General features: G+C 38.4%; 1 long non-coding RNA gene across 1 annotated transcript; it reads left to right on the plus strand.

Annotated features, from left to right (window-relative positions):
• The first annotated feature begins 15618 nt into the window (after positions 1–15618).
• Positions 15619–19722, plus strand: LOC142109441 (uncharacterized). The gene is made up of 6 exons (XR_012680375.1): positions 15619–16186; positions 16663–16739; positions 17025–17167; positions 18230–18301; positions 18865–18945; positions 19646–19722. It is a non-coding gene; the product is annotated as an uncharacterized LOC142109441 (long non-coding RNA).
• Positions 19723–23618: the final 3896 nt, after the last annotated feature.

Here is a 23618-nt window from a genome sequence, read left to right on the forward strand (position 1 = left end):
CATGGAGTACTGAGTTCTGTTCCCCTTTCCAGATTATGGGGAAAAATAGTGACTTCAGCATGTTACACAGCTATACCACATTTCCATGTTGTCCATCCCCTAATACAATCACAGCAATTGTTGCACCCCATCATTATAGTTTATTTGTAGGATGCCTCAGAGTCCGCAGTGACATATAGTCAGCAAAATGTAAACCTAACGATATAAAAATAAGTAAGGGGCAAAAGAAATCCGTATCGGAATCGGTAAAAACCTATACAAAAGAATAGAGAAAGCGACTCCATTAGACGACACCACTATAACACAGGAAACCATGGCTCCAGTATATTCTTAAAGACCATATTCATACTCTGGCTGTCACTAAATTCTTCCTGTTCTTTGAACTCAGATTGAGACTTCTGATTATAGAAGAGAATCCACCTTTGATGTTGCTATTGAGTGTGTACATTGCTTGAATTCCACCTCAGCTCATTACCTGATTAGTTAAATAATGTATGTGCATGTGGAAGATATGGGGTAAGAAGTTTTGTCATGTACATGTGGAGGTTGTAATCTGGGCCTACCTTTTCTTGCCCTGTTTTTTTTGGGTTTTTTTTCTCTGCTACTTGTCTCATAATGAGCTGCCAGTCGGAAAGCACCCATGGACGTAATGCTGTTCTGGGTCCTTTTTTTTACTAAAGGAGAGCTTTTGGCATAGTTCCCCAGAGAAAACACTGCCACATAATACTGTAGCACTTTGTCTGCAAAATAAGGGAAACCAATGTGCATGTCGGGGTGCAGCTTCTGAGTCACATAATAAGGTTGAGAAAAAGATCGGGTCCATCTAGTTTAACCTTGAAGAAATAAATATAAGTGTTGATCCAGAGAGATGCAAAATTAAATTCATTGGGCCTGATTCATTAAGGAAAGTAAAGCTAAAAAATGAGTAACTTTGAACCTTGGCAAAGCCATGTAGCAATGCAAGGGGTGCAAATGAGTTTATTTTGCACATAAGGAAAATACTGACTGTTCTTGTAGGCCACAAATACTTGATAGCTTTATTTTTACACGGACATTAAAAGTTGAACTAGGATATGCTCCAACCCAATTATAAATCCTAAATCTCTCCTCACATTTTAAATTTACCTTCCCCTTCCAATGCAACATGGTTTTACCAACTTTCAAAGTTACTCTTTTTTTTTTTTTTTTTTTTTTCTTTTCTTCTTCTTTACATTCCTTGATGAATCGGGCCCATTCAGTGACCCATGGCAATTTAGCCTTAATGAAGCAGCAGGGGTGCTACAAATTATAGCAACTGATGCCATTTCTTGTTTTTTAAAAAAAAAAAAAAAAAAAAATAGGTTGCCAAGACCACAATCCTGGAATACTATCACAAAGAAAGAATGCAAAGGATGTATAGGAAATGACTTGCTTCAAAATATAAGGTGATCACAAATGATTCCCTTGGTCATGTGCATGAGGGCTCCCACTTACAGCCGCCTGCCCTTTAAGGCTAAATCATGCATCCTAGAATGTTCATTGCCGAAAGGGTGGTATGAGTCTTTATTTTTTTTTTATTTTATTTTAACCCACCAAAGATATTCACGCATATTTCTAACGTTAGTCTATTTATAGCTTCTTCAGTCTGAACTGAAACAATTGATTCTAGTACTTTAGTCACAGAAACTGATACTAAGTTTGGACAGTAAACTGCAATACATTGGGAAGTTGATATATTATGTGTGTGTATATATAAAAAATGATGCTTGGTATATGAATTTTAGATAGCTAGCTGCAGCTCAAGCTTACAGGAGATCTCATCATGTAATTATAAGATATACAATTGGAATCTTAAGGAGTCCTAGTTTGTTAGTGCAGGTAATTATGATTAAAATAATTAAATGGGAGAGATTTCATATATTTTTGGGTCCCTTCCAACTCAAATAAAAATGAGTTGTCATGACTTTTAGCTGCAAATGAATCTTTTATATTAATGTTGGGTCGCATTTTATTATCTGGTATACTTTTTATTTTTATTTTTTTTCATTTTTTTTAACGATTGCACTACATGAGATATGCACATGTTGAACTCCAACAGTAGCGAGATGATCAATTACACTGTGTGTGTGTGTAAAATATATATTGCACACACTCACTGTATATCTGTGCACAACTGGTCACTGCACATTGGCTCACTGACAGTTGGCTCCCAGTTTTTTGGATCCCTGTACAATAGCTCATTGGCCTTTCCCAGTTTGATTCAGCCACTCTTTTAAAATTATTTAAAGCCAATCGGCAGCTGTTTACAGGGTAAAAATCTAAAAACTCTGCAAAGTTGTTTTTTTCATTTTTTTTTATTTTTCAGTTAGGCACATTTAATCTCTGACTTAAATGTAGAAAGTGTACCAGTTTTCATTTTTTTTTTTTTTTTTTTCCCTTAGCTGCATACTTTAGGCTGCCTCACCCCAGCAGCACAAGCCTATCTTTTAAATTGTGTCCAAGATGCCAATGAAATTGGGGGGACGGGTGGTACCAATTGGGACCAGCTAATCAGAATGATGGAGGGGTGTGTTTATGCTAAATTGCCCCTCCCCCTTAAGTATAAAGTTTAGGTCTGCCCTTGTGAACAATAAATTGGTGCTCAGATCCATTCAATGTAGTTGACCTCACCCCACCACAGGACTATTCCTGGCCATTCTGATGCGATGATGATTAGTGATAAAAGGGACCCTCGAGTGATGGCAGACACACTACCGCTCTAGACCCCCTGAGTATTGAGCAAGGAGTCCATACCCTTACCAAATATACAGGTAGACACACAAAATTAAAATATATTTGCCACTCACTTCATTTTAAAACCCCTTTCTTTTTTCTTCAGTCTTATTTCTTCTTCCTACCCTCTTCTATCTTTGTCTTTCACTGTTCTCTATTTCTCCTGCTTTTTTGTCTCTTCACTTGCGCTTTTGTTGTTTTCTTCAGTGCCTTCCTGGGACATTCTAAGAATAGTACCTTCTTTATAGACACTTAGCTTGCATTGATTGGAAGCTTCAACCAATTATATAATGGTGGTAAAATAATCCATTATTTTCCCCACCTCTTCACATGTATCTGATGGGACTTTTTAACAAATCAAAGCTCAAATATTTGTCTATATAGGACAGTCAACTCTGTGGACTGCTGTGCCACCTCAGGACATAGGATACTACATTGTACTATGTTGTATCAAGAAAGAAAATATGATATTTTTTCTTTATTATTGGGCTACTTCACATCAAGAGAGAACCATGGGCTTCAATCAAGATACACTATTTTTTTTTATCCTACCAGACTTGGACAACCTTTAACTCTACAGTATTTGTGGAATTACAAATCACAAAATGCATTTTCTGCAACTTGTAGTTCCAACACATCATTGTTGCCTGCTGCGATATATCATCATCATCATTTATTTATATAGTGCCACTAATTCCGCTGCGCTGTACAGCGAACTCGCTCACATCAGTCACTGCCCCATTGGGGTGTACAGTCTAAATTCCCTAATATACACACACACACAAAATGGTCAATTTGTTAGCAGCCAATTAACCTACCAGTATGTTTTTGGAGTGTGGAAGGAAACCCACGCAAACACGGGGAGAACATACAAACTCCACACAGATAAAGCCATGGTCAGGAATTGAACTCATGACCCAGTGCTGTAAGGTAGAAGTGCTAACCACTATGCCACCGTGCTGCCCACTATGCTTTTATAACAACTGGCAAGCTACAGGTAGCCAAAGACTACCATTATCCAACCTGTTTCTTGGGCCCATCTACCACACCAACTTCATGGTGGAGGGAAAGGCCCACCCCCCCCAAGATCATCGGGGTCACTATAACCACAGCTCCCCACTGCACCAAGTGGCTTGTTTTACTATTGTGATAGCTGGGACTGCTATAGTAAATGTCCTAGCACCCCAATAGTTAATTGAACAGCAATAGATCCTATTGCTGGTTACCACTAATCAGTAAAGGGGAAGAGGCAGGGTTCTCCTGGAGAGATTTGAGTGTGTGTGTACAGGACTTATGTCCAGTGTTAATGTGCAATGTCAGTAATGAGAACATAGAACTGACATATCTCTCTTGCTTTGCTGTGTTCTTACTGACAGTTTACACAGGTGTGCATCGACTTTAATACTAACCTTTTAAATTTAAATATATCAAATTTGGTACAATTCAGAGACTTAAAAACTTTAAACCACAGGGGACAGTTCAACACAAAGGGCCTGATTCATTAAGGAAAGTAAAGCAAAAAAATTAGTAAGTTTGCATCTTGGCAAAACCATGTTGTATTGGAGGGGGAGCTAAATGTAAAATGTGGGGACAGATTTATAATTGGGGTAGGACATGTCCTAGATCAACTTTAAATGTCAGTGTAAAAATAAAGCTGTCAAGTATTTGTGGGCTAAATAAATAAACAGCCAGTATTTAACTTATGTGCAAAATACTAAACTCATTTGCACCCCTTGCATTCTAACATAGTTTTGCCAAGGAGAAAACTTTTTTTTGCCTTTCCTTAATGAATCAGGCCCAAAATGTTCATCCAGGAGAGGTTTCATGGACACCTTCATTTCCTGACCGTAGCTAAAATACTAATAACAAATATTTCTACAAAAATAACAGACTGGTTATTCTATTGAAGTGTGAAAAATCCACATGAAAACTTCATAGGATCCAATGAAGATAAGTTACTGTAGATAGGCAGAGAGACAGACAGATATATTACATTTCCTCAAATGAAAATATTTATTTTACAACATAATCTGCACTAAAGCATTTTGTTCAGTTTGCTCTATAGCACATTTTGTTCATGTGTACAAGACTGTACGTCTGCATTATCCTATTAGTCTTCCTAAGTAAATATCCCTATTCTCTTTATGTATTGATGAGGTGGGGCTTACAAGTTGGTATTGTTATAAAACAAAAGGAATCTTTCTTTACAGAATATTACATTACATGCAGATATGAATTGACGTCTATCAAACAAATCCCAATTAAGTGAACCTTATTGGGAAAAGTTTTATTGCTGTTTGATATGTAAAACACATGAAACATAGGTGATTAATCTACAGAAGACCTGCATGCATCAAATAGTCACTGCAGACGCTACAAGATGTTCCAGGTCCAAAAATATGTGTTGCTCGCCCTTCAATCTTTTGCTTTGCTGACATATATTCCAGGGAACATATCTATTATTGTTATGAATATTCGGGACTGGATAAAGAACAAACAACTTGCTCTCTCTAACCAGCTCATACTTGGCATCAGTGGATTAAACATTCTACAAGAAGTTTTAAAAATGATTTCATCCTTTGTCTCCATACTGAAGATGAACAATGTCATTTTCAGCAATGTCCATTTTATTGTTTGTCTGGCTATTGCATCTTGCAATCTCTGGTTTTCCACATGGCTTTGTATGTACTATTGTCTGCAGACTGTTCATATAAAGCTAAAGGTGTACATCAATTTACAGAGAGTATTCCCTAAAATGTTCCCATGGCTTCACATCCTATCTCTCCTGATGTCAGTGGTAGTAAGTATTCCTTTTGCATGGAATATTTCAGAAGATAAATCATCAAATACAACTCTTGGCACTTCTAATAATGTGTCACTTATCCTTATGCCAACTGTAGACTATTTCTGTTCAGCTCAAATTTTATCTATTGTCTCATCATTGGGATTTCTACTTATGTTCAGTTCATCGTTGGCTATCATCATCTCTATATGTATTAACTTAAGACAAGTAAATAAAAATCCTGAAAACAGAAACCGAAACGCAGAAGCTCACGTTTGTGCAGCTAAAACTGCATCTTGTATTGTAGGTCTTAATGTTGTTTTATTTGCGGCTGTAAATATAATTACCTTTACGGGTGGTGACACAATCTGGACCTTGGCTTTTTCATTTGCAAATGTTATTTTCCAAATTCTCAATTGCCTCAACATGATAAAAAACCTGAAAATGAATATGAGCGTAAGTAAAATGTGTACTAGTTCTTTTTGTAGAAGATCAGCTACTAGCTAAACACAAAGTTAATATCAGCATTGTCTGGCTCACTCTTGTCAACATTTTAGTTATTTGTGGAAATGTGTGTATATAGATTTATTTTGTGTCTTATTATTCTACATACATCATAATCATTATTTTTGGTGGTAATATTGTTAATGTTCATTTCCATTAAATTTTGGATTTCTGATATGGGTTCCAATAATTCTGCATGTTATGCAGTCAAAATTGTTATAGCTCAAAAAGTGGGTCTATAAAACAAGCATATAATCAAATAGAGGTAAAATACTTGAGGCATTTTTAATACCCATCTTATCCTCAGTAATAGTGAGACACTTTTTTGTTACATCAGCATTTGTGTTAATATTATCATTGTTGCTGTCTTGTAATTGCTTTTGTTCTTTAACTACACGTTTTTCATATTGTCGGTCAACATATAAATGTATATGACCAATATTTTTATAATAGAATATTATATACCAATAAATAGAAAGTTATGCAGTGGAAAAAGTAGATTGAAGTCTTGTTAATGTTAAAAATAATATTTTCTATTTGATATTTATCATAAATATGGCTAGGCAATCTGTCAACAGACTACTGAAATTGTACATTTTAGTTGTTACACAGATAATGATCTTTTTGTAGTCTTGTTTTCATGCCTTCAAATTATAACTTGAGTTAATTTGACCTATTGTTAATTGAACATCTGCAGTTTTAAGAAAACTTTGTTCTTGAAAATGTTCACACAGGAAATCTCTTTCTAGCTTTCCCTTGATGGAAGCACTACAGGAAGGCCACTGACTCGGCAGTGTTTCTGGGTCTAAGTCCTTGAATGAAAACATCTTTGTTTCTCCCTGTCTCTCTTTCTCTGTCTATTTCTATCTAACTGTATGGATTGCAAGTATATATGATTTGCAGTAGGGATGAGACATTGAAGGAAAACATTGGTTGCACTGATGTTTTAAACATTGGTTACAATATATATATATATATATATATATATATATATATATACTGTAAGCCTACATTTAGATAAGAATAAGGGTGATTTCAGAAGATTATTACTGTATTATATGTTTAAGAAACCAGTTTACTTAAAAAACAGAAACATCAGTTAACATCGGTTCTAGAACAAATGTTTAGGACTAAACAGTGTATATATACACAAATGGTGCAAAAATTATGAAGATGTACACATTTTTTTAGTAGTAGAACATGTTTTTGGGAGAAAACAAACTTGTTCTTGAAGAAGAAAAAACACGAAGCATTAACAAAAACTAGTAACAGTTTAGTGAAACAGGTGTGGTTATCAGTCTCTTTTTTCCTGCAGATGAACCTGGGATGGCAGTCTGCAGCACAAGAAGGTATTTACTCTCATGGTGGCACCTTAAATTAGATGTGTCTCCCCATGTGTTTATGTTATTGTTGCAGTATCTGCAAATAGCTGTCGTGTGCTCATCATCAGCTTTCCTATCAACGTGTTTCCACAAATGACTTTTGGGTGGTGGCATTTTATTTTTAATACGACACTAGTGACAAACTAACTAATGAAGTAGTGTGGTGTTTCACACTTTACTGTTGGAGCCTCCTGTTGTTGGTAGCAGCCAGTGGTACAATACAATACCTCAAATTAAAACATACTTGCCGACTTTGTGACTCTGTCCTCCAGGAGGACAGGTCATGTGACAGGGATAGGAGGGGGCATGGTGACGTCTATGCGTCACCATAGCTCCGCCCCCACTATAACATGCCGAAATTCACGGCATTGCATAGTGGGGGCAAAGCTTAATGACGCGATTAATCCCCGCCCTGATATTTAATGTAGTGAATGTCAGCATTTAATAGGATCCGGGAGGTTTGCCTACTCTTCCGGGAGTCCGGGAAGACTCCCCGAAATTCGGGAGCCTCACAGAAATACCGGGAGAGTTTATCAAGTATGCCTTAATGTCCTTCCTCTCCAAGTCCTATTTTGATCTCTGCCTCCACTCTCCAGTCCTCCTCCCTTCTCTCTCTTTCTGTCTCACCACACTCAGTCTGCTCCTCACCGATGACATCACTCTAGACTCACTGACACTTGAGTCTGTCTCATGCAGCAAACATAGTGAGTAACTGACACGGTCACTCACTGCTCAGTTACCACTAGCTGCCAGCCAGTCTGCCTCCCTGTCCAATGTGCTTCTGGTGATTGGCTGCCCAGACTGTCTTTCACCCACCGCCACCACCCCAGCAGTAACAACCAGTTCAATGTGTCTTTTGTCGGACACTCTTTAGTTGCGATGAAGACAGCACAGTGTAATTAAAAAGATAAATTAAAAAAAAAAACATTGGTAAGCATCGGAAAACATTAGAGGAGAAATTTAGCGATGGTGAATGGTGAGAAAACATTGGATCCTCACCACTGCAAGGTTTAACATCAAACATTGGAACCATCTAATCGATGAAACGTCAAAGGATTCCAATCCCTAATTTGCAGTTGTCATTAGGTGGCTTTGGGCTTCCAATATGATGCAAGACATGTGTTGTTGGCCGAAGTAACCTACAGGTGATTTTTGTTTTTAATTTTCCACGTATTTATACATACCTTGCAGCATTCTCAGGGGCATATTCAATTGTTGGCGTTACAGCCAAATTTAACGTGCCCCACGCACTATTACCGTCATTACAGTAATGGTGCATGTAAATACCGGTATTACTGTACATTTCTCGCTGGATTTCAGCTCGTGGCTCAGGGAGCTGCGAGCTGAAATCTGGCTTACTATTACCGTAATACCGGTAATAGTTTTAATGCTGCGGGCATATTCAACAATTGAATATGCCCCTCAAAGTAAGAAAAGTGTGTGTGTGTGTGCGTATGAACAGATTAACTAAATATTTGCTGTACAAATGTGTCAAAGATTTGTATTACATAATTACAAGCAGTTTATATTTTCTAAAAGTATTGATAAAATAAAAATGCTTATTATAGAGAAATTCTCTCGTGCTTAATAAAACATTTTCAACATTTGTCTCAAACTAATGACCAGTTTTCTAATAAATGAAAAAATCAAAGGGGAAAAAAATGAAGAAAATTTGCATTGTGTTAAAAAAAAAAATTCTGTTTGCAAAGTCTATGGCTTTACATTTTTCCTCTAGCAGGTGCAAAGGATAGGGTTGACAGCATGCTTCTTATGGAATGGTCCAATGGTGAGCAGCATCTGTGTAAACAGGCCTGTACTGTGTATGGGCTACACTACCTCAGTCTGCCCCTTCCCTCCCCTGTTCCATTTCTCAAGTTGTAGGGTCATAAGTGTCAGATGCATTCATATATGAATTCCGTAGTTGAGTACACTGGTTTTGCAAACATGCTTGCAAAATGCAATTTTACGCAAGACACATTATGCAAACTAGCATACATCCAACTCTGAATCAGGCCCCTTATCTCAGGTGCAGAACAAAATATAGTATGTAGTAGGTGAAGACCTTGTACAGGTATTGGCACAGGAGAGGACAGTGAATGCTGTTTTCTTCGGGAATGATGGGGATTTTTATGTGGGTAAATACTTGTCTATGTTGAAAGTACAGAGGTCTGTCCCCTACATACACCACCTTCATTTATTAAGTCAGAACTGTATTCTGACTCCCAAATATCATAATGAAGTCTTGACCCAACTTTCACCTGTGAGAGGCTATAAAAATGGCTTGAGGTTATACGTGCACAAACCAGTAATAGAAGTATTAAAGGAGAAAACTCGTTGGGACCATAGTATGTTTATTTATTGCCAGCAGAGGCTGGATAGGTTGGGGGACATGGGGGCCAGTCCCGTAGTGGGCTACCTTGGGCTGGGCCACCTGCAATTTTTTTTTCTTTAAAATAGGCTGCTGATTCGAGTCTTGCCCCCCAGGCTAAAATTTGCCGGCCCTCCCCTGATTACCAGTAATTCATACAGCACCACCATATTAAACAGCACATCGGTTACGGCACGAATGAAGCTTACAGTCTAAATGACCTGCCACATTTTTTTATGTAGCAGCCAATTTTTGAGCTGTGGGAGGAAACTGGAGCACCCAGAGGAAACCCACACAAAGTTTTTGCATGCGGACCCATATCTACACACAGTCATGCACATTGTCCACACTCACTAAGATCCACTCATCAAAAGCCACAAAATGTTGTACCCCTGCACATGCAAATTCATGAGCATTGTTTAAAATTAAGCACATTTGTATAAAGTTGGCAGAAAAGGAGTTTACATCATGGAGGGAGCACTTCCCATGTTCATAAATGTTGTTTATGTGATCTGAAATTTAAATAGTATCTGTAATTGAAATTCTACACGCACTTCTGATTTTTGGATTTTGGATTTTTAAGGTTTGCAACTTCTATAACAATTTTCATGGTCATCATTTTGATTACATTTTAAGCACAATTTCAGTACAAACAAGTTTTATTGAGGTGGACTGTAATGCAAAATTAAGGAAGTCTTATAATATAAGCCAATAATATTTAGTAAGAAGGCTAGAGGTCTGATCAATTGATTAGGGAATGTGCTCAGTTTCCAGGTAATTTTTCTTAAAATCATTGATTAATTGACTGATTTATTTGCATTACTGTCTTGTTCAGCTACATTAAATACTGGATCATGAGCAAAACTTTTATTCTGAGTGGTAATCCCCTAATTGGTTTAGATGACTGGCCATTCATAAAGATCGTTCATCAAATGTAATAGAACATTGAATGTGACCATTCATGGTAAAATATATAGATGCATTTAAGTTAATACTTAATACTCCTATGCTGCAGTTTGGTTTGGTGCACCCTACCTCTAAAAATTATAAATGTCAGAATACTTTTCTACAGCTATATACAGTCTAAGTTTCTGTGGCTTTATATACTTTTGTCTCTGTGTTCGATTGTTATGTTTGCTTTTGTAATAACCATACTTGCCTACTCTCCCGAAATGTCCAGGAGGCTTCTGAATTCCTGCACCTGCATCCTGCCCACTTTGAGCCTCAATGAAGTAATTCACAGGGAATTGCATTATTCTGGCCCCGCCCCCACGGCAAAATGTCAGTTTCATCACGGGGCGGGCCAAAATTATGTGATTGTCCTGCCCCACCCCTTCTGCCCCCCCACCAAGCCGCCTCCTAAGGGATCTACTGGAACTAAAAAATTAAAGGTAGGCAAGTCAGTGGTAGTGGTGTCATCGGTACCACCAATGGTGACAGAGTTTAGAACTGCAAAATAACCCCGAAAACAATAAAAGCGGCAAGATGACAATATGGACTTGCTATGTCTGGCAGGTTTTATGTAGAAATGGAAAATGCAACTGTCATCCATATCTACATAAAGAAATGACGTCATTTCTAATAGACACAGTGCAAATGGTGCTTTTAAAGCGCCCATGACTGGCCCCACCACCTGTATAATGTAATCCAGGCAGTGGGTGTGACCATTGTCGAAGTCAGCAAATTGGATAAAGTCATTTCAATTAAAGTCTAGCAAACTTGGTTGTCTTTGTCTGAAAAGATGCGTACGGTACGCTATGACGTACAAGGGCACGCTACGGCGTGAAAGGGCGTACGCATCCACTACACGTGGCAGCAACAGTAATCGGTCTTTTACCATACATTCGCACAAACACGCATACTTATAAAATAGTACACATTAATGGTAGTTGCAACACATAGTCAGTTATGTCGAAATATAGTAGTATTTATATGTTATATCAGAGTTACATGCATATTAGTGAAATACACGGAATGGGTTAAAGGAATAACATCATGAGTGGTATCATAATGAACCTTATTACATATCCTACTGTTTGGTTCACTCTGCGAGGGAATCGCAGAGTGCATACGCAAGTTATGAATGATAGGGAATTATGAACTACTTAAGACTAAGGAATCCGGGCGGGAAGAGCAGAGCATACCCCCTGCAGAGATGACCCCCTCCTTTGGATTCCTTAGGATGAACCAGCCAATGATTGACGACCCCTTGGACATTCCTGAGACCCGGACCAATAGATGCAAGCTATACCATCTTCATTGTATTACTGTATTTGATTGTGTATATAAGCAGCAGCTTGTGATCCAGAGTGCAGACATCTTGTCCCCAGACTTCAGGATTGAATGACTGCACTGGATCCAGAGCGCCTGCGATAAGTAACGGCTGTATTTACTATTACTTCGCTTGAGCATATTTTTCCACTTATTGCGAATAAATCTTTGTGCTTTGGAAACACAAATCGAGGTTCGACAATCGTTATTGGTTAGCGACGATACGCACATAACACCATGGCCGCTTTAAAAGCATTATTTGCACTGTGTCTATTAGAAATTACGTAATTTCTTTATGTAGATATGGATGACAGTCGCATTTTGGATTTCTACATCGTTAAACCTGCCGGACATTATAAGTGCCTGCTATATGGTAAGTCCATATTGTCATCTTGTTCTCTGAAAACCCACCTCTTCAGACAAGCTTATAGTATTCCTTTACCACCCTTTTAATCTCCCTAGGTTACCCTATTACCACCCTCTACACAGCTAACAGAAGACATCAACCCTCTGACCAACGTATTTGTGTGACTGAGCATACAGCCACTAAATACTTTGTAACCTTTGCATTCTAGCTGGACAAATATTCAATATGATGTAGCACTTACCCTTGTGTATCAAACCATTGTCCCATAGATTGGAAGCTTGTGAGCAGGGGCCTCTTACTTCTTTTTATATATGTATTACCCAGTATTGTTTTATTACTGTCTGTTTCCAATTGTAAAGCGCTATGGAATCTGCTGGCGCTATATAAATAACCTCGTCAAAACTGAACTCATAGTCTTTCCTCCCCCTCACACCTCGCCCCCTTCTGACCTCTCTATCACTGTTGACAACACCTCTATCTCCCCTGTCCCCCAACTTCGCCTGCGCTGCCCCCCTCCACTGGAACAAGCTCCCTCCCTCCATCAGAACTTCCCCTAATCTGTCCAGTTTCAAACGGGCTTTAAAAACCCACCTTTTTCGTAAAGCCTTCCAGTCTCCCACTTAATTACCTACCTTTTCTTCTGCCTCTTCCCCTTCATTCCCCTTCCCCTATCCTCCATTCCTCCCTCTCTGCCCCGTGTCTCTCTGTCTGTCTACCTCACCCCTTAGATTGTACGCTCCTTTGAGCAGGGTCACCTCTCCTCCTGTCTCAACACTGTTAACTCTGCTCTCCAGCAACCTTGCCATCCTCCTCGAGGACCCTCTTCCCCCTGTCCCCTCCCGCTCCCTCCTCTCCCCCCCTGGGGGTCTCCCTATAATCTGTGCCCTCCCTCTTGGGCTCCGTCGTATGCAGACCTTCCCCTCTCCCCTCCCCCGTCCTTGCTGTGCTTTGAGCTCACGGAGTTACTGTGCTTATTGTTTACTGTACTGTGCTGTCTCTCCTTGTATTGTAATTTCGTTTGTGCCTGTACGGCGCTACGGACACCTAGTGGCGCCCTATAAATAAAAATTAATAATAATAATAAATAATGATGATGATGATGATCTTTGCGCTTATATTGTTTTCGGGGTTATTTTGTAGTTCTAATCTCTGTCGGCATTGGTGGTGCCGTTAATTCATACTACACCCAGGCAAGTATGGTTACAACTGATTCATCATTAACAATGAAAAACATTGCTCTCTATGATTAAGATGTACTTATGGTGATCAAAATACAACATATTGTTTGTTTGACATATTAATGATTTGTTTATTTTCAGATTGAAAAGCTAATATTGAAATCTTTTCTTGTTACTCAGACAAAATATTTGCAAAACATATGAAAGAATACGTGTATCCCATTGTAGAGACATTTTATTTGCATGTCAGACTGTATCAAGTTTTCAGTATTTTCTTATAATAGATAAACAACACAAATCACTTGGAGCGTATTCGTTTTGTAGGTTTGCATTATCACAGTCAGTGGCTTTAAGCAAGGAAAGATGATTTCTATAGATATTGTTGCTTTAACTATTAGTTCAATGGCTGTAGTGGTTTCATTCCCAGGAAACATTTTTATTCTTGTTGTGAATATTCTAGATCTCACTAAGAATGGAAAACTTAGTTTAAGTGATCAGCTCATATTTGGGATCAGTGTCTTCAATCTTTTACATGGATTTCAGAAAGTATACAGATTTAGTGTTTTGATATTTAATGAGAATGCATTAAATAGTGATATACGTGAACAGATAAGCTTAGCTTTGCTTTTCAGTTTGACTTCCTGCAACCTTTGGTTTTCCTCCGGGCTCAGCATACATTTCTGTCTCAAAATTGTGAATATCAACCAGAGATACTACATTTATCTACAGAGGAGATTTGCCAGATTGTTTCCCTGGATTATTATCCCATTTGTTCTAGGATCCTTCCTCATGGGACTTCGTGTTGCATGGGATCTAAAGACGGACTGCCCAATAAATGCAACACTGTATTTTTCACTCTCTAACCAGTTATCTGCAGGATGTTTTTGGTCATTGAAGTCCTATATGACAGTATCTTCATTGTGCTTTCTACTGTGTTCAGCATCAGCTTTGACCATCATCTTATCTCTATATAAACACGTGAATAGGATACAACGCAATGCAGAGGGCTCCAGGACTCCCAATGTGGATGCTCACATCCGTGCAGTGAAAACTGTTATCTCCTTAATAGCCCTTAATGCTCTTTTATTTGGTTCTCTGATTACATCTCTTATTAAAGAACATGATGTTAATTGGATATATATACGTGGTGCTGTCACTTCCATATGTCATATATTCAGCTCTTACTTTTTAATTAAAGGAACCAAGAAACTGGATAACACACTTGCTAAAATATTAATATGGCTCCCATGCCTTAGACTGCCTTATACAGTAAGTCAATGATAACTTTACTCCAGAGTAACAAATGCATCGGATGTAATAAACTAATCATTTGTGTTGTATTACTGAACAAACACAAGTACTTTTAGATCCTTCACTGATGCTCAGATACAATAATAGAGAGCTACCTACATAGATAAAATGTTGAAGAAATGCTCTCTTTCATAAATAAAATGATTAATTATTGTTACTAAAATTAACTAATTATTAGTTCTTTATCACATTGTATATTTCTCTATCATGAATACAGTGGAGATAATTGGCATGGTATGTTGAATTTTGCTGCTCTTTAGATCAGCTCAGTGCTTAACCTCCCCATAATCATTATCCTACAGCTATAAAACATTTCACATGAATAAAGGCTGTGGACAATTACACGGTGGTTCCAAGGACAACGTTTTGTTAGAAGATATGCTATGTAGCATCTCAGTTCAGCTGCTGGACCCAGTGAGCTTAACTGTCATGGCTGTCAACTGACATTGCTGTTGCCAACTCCTTTGGAGATCTACACTGCTACCTTCATGACAGCAGCTACCACTGAACATGGGTAACAACTCTCCTGGCTCTATTTCCAGCAGTTACTCGTTTTCCAGCAGAGGAAGGATGCTCAGTTACATAATTCATAGAAAAAAAATAAAACAAAAGTTGTATCCAAGTCTTCAGAAGCTGTGATGTTTCAATTACTGAATTAATCATGTATTTTCCACTATGTAATTATAGTTTCCTGTAAACAGCAGTTTAGCTATAAAGAGGATTTTACATACCAAAGTTTATGTTTTATAATATCCAGCATTATAATACACTAATCACATCTCTACCAATCTGACAGACCTGTCTAGGCTATTCTATGTTCCCTGTATAAATCACTTTACAGTCAGACTGAAGGGAGTATTCTCCTCTGAACTCAGGGCCCCCTATGCTGCGGGGCCACACACTGTGTCATGTGGTCATGGATGTTACTATGGCCTTTCATTGTACAGTTCTTACCTGTTTCTTTATCCCTCTGTGATGAGTTCTCAGTCATGTTTATATCTATGAATAAGATGGAGGGAATAAAGTAAAATAAAGGAATATTAGGACACGTCCAAGCCTAGATTGTGAGCGGATACATTCCATGTTGGTCGGATACAGTAATAGTAATGAGATTATTGCATATCATTAGATATATTTTCTTCCTGTTTAGATGTATTTGGCTGGCTCAACACCACACCATAGCAGTCCCACTATCAGCCGGGTTGACTTTCCACATTCAGGTACTGCTGACTATAGTTGTGGCCTATGTCAATCTTAGAAGATCTTGGAGAGGTGAGCACTGTGATATTAATATTACTAGTCAATGGGCACAAGGGAGATAACATTATATAACGCTTCACGTTTCCCATTAGTTTCATCACAATTACAGCAAACTCTGTTTTTCATGCATCAGAAAAATGGAAGATTATTATCTTATTACCTGAGCGCACATTGTTTAGTTCAAAATAACTTTTCTGACACTTTTTTTTAACAATTTAATTGTTATTAACATTGTGTATACTGAACAATCAGAAAAGTTGTGTTTTCTAATTCCCATTTTAGCATCACAAACTGTAAGTTTAATACAGCAAAACTGGTCATGGGGTCCAGTTACTCCAATATATCGCCACTTTTATACAATAACTTAATATGAGTTTGGTCACAGGTATATTGGTCCTTAGGGGACATCCTTCTCTATAAATTGTTTGTACTTGTTATATAATTTATCAGTAGGGTATTATTAGTGACATATTGTATTGTCATTGCAGGTTGCTGCTTCGATACAATGACAAGACTGAGGGCCATCGACTGGCCTATCATTGGCGCTTGGCCATCGGCAGCAGAGGTACATGATAATTACCACAACAGTGACATTATAACGTGTGTAGTATTCATAATAGTAGCCAAATCAATGGCTTCTAGTTCTCCCAGTGCCCTCCTGCAGTGCATCATGTTGCTAGGCAACACAAGCATGGCTGCCATCTTTCCGCTAACCGTACTTATGGCAGAGAGATCATCAGCTAATATGGGGGCACTGCCCAACATCTGTTACCTGTATTTTTCTTTTAATTGAATTATAATACCATCACTAACATTAATGAATGTGGTACTTTATGTTTTGTCTCTATAGAACCCTACGTGCATGAAGAAAGCTCATCTGAACATAATTTTCTTCAGCAACCTATGTGTGCACTCGGCCATCCTCCATGTATTCTCCATAATGTACATCCTGGGGAACTGGATGGAGGATGTGGGAGCCGAGATGATTTGCACGTATCCTTTATGTAAAAGAACTGGACAGTAGACAGGAACGTGGCTTCTCCCAGCAATTGGTATTAGGACACTGTGAAAGAACATGACTTTATGGTGCAGACGTGTCACTTGTATATAACTGTACAGCACCTTTACCTAACATGCCAGTAATTGTATTTACAGAACAGCACAAAGGCCAAAAAGCACAATGTATATAAATGTAATAACATAGGTGAAAAAAACCCAATTAGGCATAATGTAAGCTGCACATTAAAAACCCACATTAATATTAACCACCTTTAATTACATCAATCTTGACCATCTTTCCAAACTAACATAATACCTAGTAAGTTAATATAACTTTACACATGATTACTAATCTCACCTTACATCCAATTAAATAGCACAAAATAATACAATTAGTGTTACAGTTACTCTCCCAGTGCTTCACTTTTAGCAGCCAAGAAACTGCATTTACTTTTTTCCTAGTGTAACAGAAACACTAGAGCCAAAACATAAGTAAGAAGAATAACGACCATTTTTCTGAAGCCACAGTTCACTAATACTTAGTCAGATTCCCACAAAAATGGGTCTTATACTGCAGACAAAGTGTACCGTAACTTCTAACAAGTCTTATGTAGTTCTTACTATTAGATCTATGTAATTGCGGATCTATTAGTGATGTAATAAATTGGATACAATATATATCTCTGAATGTTTGATCGCTGTTTGCACAGATGGGACATAGTACTGTTTAATATGACCGTGTACTACATGGACAGCGATGGTAGTGTGCACATAGGAGGAAATGTCATACAAATATAATACAGCATAGCACTGCGCAGAATGACATTTATACACATCCGTTTCCTATATAGGGCTAAGTAATGATATATAAGAAACACATTTCTGTCATTGTTAGTAATTATTAATGACAATATTACTTGTGTATTAAGTTATAACATACATGTCTAGGTATAAGTTACTCTGATAAAGAACAAGGCAGACAGAATTATACACACAGGTGATTACTGTCTCTCCTCCATCCACTATTTATTACATTTCTTTAATAACGGTGCTTAGTATTGTGGTCCTGGTGACATCTTTATCGGGTGTATATCTACTCCTCTGTACGCAGCCTGCTGCTTTACAATGGTGAGTAACAAAATGACAACAAGAAGGCGACTTATTATGGGGATACACCGGGGTATCTACATAATGATCTCATACTCTGGAATAAAAATATGATTAAATATTGGATGCATGTTTCCTAGAGGTCGTCCACATGTCAGTGTGGTGAGAGGTGTTATATAATTATACTTGTCCGGTGTATACGTGGATAGTGCAGATTTCTGTCACATTATCCCGTTCAAAGTTGCAGTTTCTCTCAGGAGCCACCTGACCTCCTTCCCAGACAATGACAGAGGGTGTGATCAGAGCTGCAGCCTTTTAAAGGCAGCACGCAGGTGCAACTCCTAGTTAGTCTGCTTTGAAACCTGCACTGGGAAGCTTTCCCCACACACCTAAGCAATCTCTCTCCAGTGGTTAAAAATATAAATGACAGAAATCTAGGTCTTATATACCTGCCATTCGTTTCTTTCCCAGTGCTTCTGTCACAGTACATACAGTCCTGTTTCATGCTGGTGGTGTAATACAATCAGTCCTTTAGTCTTACTACTCTTATCTAGAAGTATAATGTATTTATGTATGTTTTGCAGAGCGTAGAGACAGAGGTAGTTGAAGCTATCAGCAATCCTGAGGCAAGAAACCTACCCAGCGTGTCATCACCCCAAAATCAGGTAATTATCATGTTTCATGATTAATATTATCACATACTGACCAGTATTATTATTTCAGGACCATTTAAGGTATTGTTGGGTCCTGCACATAGATTGTGTGATTGGTCCACAATCCAGTGTGTGCATGTACTTAGATGCCCGCATGACTTTGCATAATATATATTTATGTGTTATCAATGCACGGTCAGGTTCTGACCAGATCAGATCATTTATGTGCATCCGACCTGTCACACACACTGGGCACACGCACACACGTGAGTGGGAGGTGTAACACTGGTCCCATTGAAAGTATAGTGTGACACCTGAAGACTCAGCTCGGAGCTGGTGAGACATGTCCTTTTGTAAAGCAGATATGTCCATGTTTCCCTTTGCACAGCAAGGAGCGCTCTTATACATGTGACTCTACAACACTTTATATTCTGCGGAGATTAGTAACATGAGGACTTACATTTCTCACCAGCTCCGACCTGAGTCTTCAGGTCTCACATTAGACTTTCCATGGGACCCATTCAGCCATTAGTAGCCTGGTGTAGTCACATTATTGAAAGCTTTTATATAAATGGATGCTATGGGTTACAGGACCATTTTACTATGTGTTCCTTTATTACTATTGTTAATACATAATATTGAAATATCGCTATGAATAAAGGAGGTAAACTAACACAATGTACATTGATATTTTATCTTTTTGCACCTACAGACCTCATTGCCTGAAGTGTTTTATGAAACAAGTTGCTGAACCTGCTGGATGAAGCAAATAATCATTATTAATTAATTATTAGAAATTGTAGTTTAAATATAGTTCATATTTAGTAAATTTTATGCTCATACTGTGTGTGTATTCGTTATTTCATAAGACATTTATTATTTGTTATGTTTATTATAAAAATAGTGCTTAAACAGAAGGAAAGAAACTAAATGATCAGGGTAATTTGCTATTTATAATATGTGTATACACAGGACATAAAATTTTGCACAATTGTATCCATTTGTCTGCTGGATACGTTTATGCCGCACGGGCACTCTTTGGTTTTCCACCAGCTCAGAGTAGCTGTGTGCCTGGTATGTTTGTTTGGCATCATACTCACTGCTGGACACAGAGCCAGGGCACTTGTTTCACATGTCCACAAATGGTGTGGCGGCTGGTGCTACCATCAAGGAGGCTGCAGACATCAGCACCGGAGGAACAGAGATGGTAACAGCAATGACAGCTGAACACTCTGGGTCCAGCAGCTGATCTGAGATGGGTCCAGTAGATCTTCAATACAACCATGTCCTTGGTGTGATGACTCCTCGGCACTACCATGTAATGTCTCTCTGCCCTCACAGAATGAACAGATATAGCCCCATACATCCACAGTGTATATCACACAGAGATTAGTACGTTTGATGTTGTATCCCTTTGTGGGACAAAATGAAAATGTTACAATTTCTAGAATTTTAATCACCCATGCAAATTGCTGGTAATAAGGGACATTTACAAGCCTGACAACTGAATGGAGTAACATGTAATGATAACAGAGAGTGACGGGATACAGAATTTTCCTCCTTAGGTTAGGAGGAACTGCCTCAATTGTGGCTTTCTTTGTTTAATGTGGACCAGCAGCAAGAATATGCCTCATGTGGTACCCAAATAGTGGAGAGAGAACATGTAGGGGGTGCTTCCTAAGTACCCGGGGGCCACAGAGCCTGTTTACTCCAGCACAACTACTTGATTGTTTCATATCCTTCAAGGTGCTGGGTACTGGACTTTGGTCAATACTTTAATTCAAGTCTTTGTCTTACACATTCTATAAAAACATAAAAAGAAACAAATATTACATATGAAATAAAGACAGTCACAATATCCAATACTCTCACGATTATATAAGAAATAAACAAGGCTCCAAGAACTAGGGCCAGTTCTAGACAAGATTGACCCCCAGGCAGAGTGTTACCCTGATATCCATCATATCACCATCATTTATTTGTAAGGTGGAATTAAACTCCATATTATACTAGGATCATAAGGATGTTATAGTTGTCACTACAGGATCCCAATTTTTATTCATTATCCTGGAAGCCACTATAGTCCCCGCACTGAATGGTCTGGTGCTGGATCACATTGCTCTATAGCAGGGGACCTGCATAAGAATACTGTAAATCATCAAATAAAATAAATAGTCACTTAACTGACCCAAAGGTAACAAGAAACTTATTGCTATATGTCCTTACGCTCCTCTCCCTGTTCATGCATTGATAACCAGTATGTGTGATGAGAGCATGTACTGTACTATAAGCACACGGGATAACATCTCCCAGCACATCTGTTAGTGCAGTGAATAAATTACTGACATCACGTTGCTGGAAGAAATGTAATTACATCAATGACTTTCATCTCTAGTAATAAACAACTTTTCTCTTTGAGAGGTTAATACAACTCTCTGGTGACATTGTCATACTCTCACCTTGTACACAACTAGAACTTCTAGATAGAACCAGAGAATATAGATAGAAATGACAGCAGCAAGACACCACCATTTATATGTCTATCCACAAACATAAACATCCTCCATAATGTCCTGTATAGTTGTATAATCCTCTATCCTCTGTGTCTATGAGATAAGACTATGTTGGTTCTGGTTAGGAGCACGGTAATGACATCCTGACATCTCCCACAACATTATTATCCACTAGCACAAGTGTACACTTCACTTATGGCCTCTCCCCAGGGACCCCCAGCACTACATGGATATAAAAAGTCTTCACACCCTTACTGACATTGCAGGTGTTTGTGGTGTAACACCTGAAATCAGGATCAGTCATGTCAGACCTGTTCCCACCTGTAATGTGACTCTGCCACCAACAAAATTAAAGTGAAAAACAAGAAGACAATTTTTATTATAAAGAAGTGAAAATAAGATCCCTGCAATTCACACACTAAACCAAGGCGAATATTTACTAAACTGTGAAAAAGTGGAGATGTTGCCTACAGCAACCAATCAGATTCTAGCTGTCATTTTGTAGAATGCACTAAATAAATGAAAGTTAGAATCTAATTGGTTGCTATAGGCAACATCCCCACTTTTTCAAACCCGCAGCTTAGTAAATCTAGCCCTTGGACTTCTATCTCACTCTTCCCTGCAAACATGTTCATGAACCATCAAATTGAGAGTGAATCTCCTGTGCACAGCCCTCTATAGGTCATTCAGTGGGATTGGTCTGTCTCCTGTGTTTGCTGGCGGTATACAATTCACATACCTTCTGAGGACATTTACTGGGGAAAAAAATGAGAGAGAAATAAATACTAACTAGGGAAGGCACAGCTCATATGTGTAGTCAGTAGTGACTGTAATGAGGATTAGTATATTCCAAAATAGACATGAGATGAATGAAAAAAACACACATTAAAAGAACATTTTAACCGTATAAATTAAAAGTGCATATATTAAAAGCGAAATATTAAAACTTAGCGGTATAAAGGAGTAGATACAGATATATATATGACGTCACTCAGTGCCGATTATTGCAATGGCGGCAGCGCATATAAACTGGAACCCTGGTGCTATGTACATCTATCTATTTGTGCTCCTCCTGATGAAGTCCATACATTACACGGACGAAACGCGTTGAGGATTGTGTCAGCTCATCTGGTGATTTATGGACATTGGTCGTTATTTGTCCTCCAGCTAAGCGGTTGTGGGGATTCTGAAAGAACTTTATGTTGCCAATTCTATTGGATTCCATGCAGTCCAGATGAGTACTGGTTAAAGAAACCTTTATATGTATATTTCAAGTGTTTTTATGTAAGTGGGCTACTTACTGTTTTTAAATTAAAACTGTTTTACACAGTATTACACTATTCCAGCATCTTTCTATTTTTGCTTATGATCTGAGGTTCCAGCTGATATCGGTGTCATTCTGCTGAGGAGAAGTTAACATTGGTTGTCCAAGCAGATACATAAAACATCACCAACATGTCAGTTGTGCTTTTCAAAGTCTCTTATCTGGTACGCAGAAACTTTAACTAGTGGTGATCTCACTTGGGAATTGAGTCACTTCACTCACGTGTGTGCTGTATTCACTTCACGGTTTTCCCTATCTGGGAACTTACTACAGTACAGATTTTATCCCATGTATATCTGGTAATACACTATGTGGCGCCCTGTTCTTTTTACTTTTTTCTAGATTATCCACACTCACCATCTGATTTAGGACTGGCTGCCTCCTGTTAACTGGACTTTGTGCTTACCATAACATTTGACCTTGTATACACTTACTATACAATATTGGGTTAAGCGCCCCGTGTACGGTATCAGTTTTTCTTGGTTATATATATATATACAAGTTAACCCGTGCATGATACTCATGCATTCAAGTCAAATCAAGATACTTAAGGTCTTAAAAAGGTTCTTGTCATGCATTTGGGCAATAGCGCAGGCCTCCTCAGGGGAAGAGCATTACTTCCCGACGTAAGTGCCCTTTTTTAACGTGGTTTTGTCCACATGTCACCACCTCATCATTTTTCTCCATCACCTCATCCTTCATCTTTATCGCCATATCTATCCAGATGTCTATCCAGACACAGGGATCTCTCTCAGCGGTCCTGAGTATCACACTCCTCTCACTCTGTCACCCCCGACAACCACCAACCACTCCCCACTGTCACCCCCGGCAACCACCAACCACTCCCA

This window comes from Mixophyes fleayi, chromosome 12, assembly GCF_038048845.1.
Source record: "Mixophyes fleayi isolate aMixFle1 chromosome 12, aMixFle1.hap1, whole genome shotgun sequence".
Lineage (NCBI taxonomy): Eukaryota > Metazoa > Chordata > Amphibia > Anura > Limnodynastidae > Mixophyes > Mixophyes fleayi.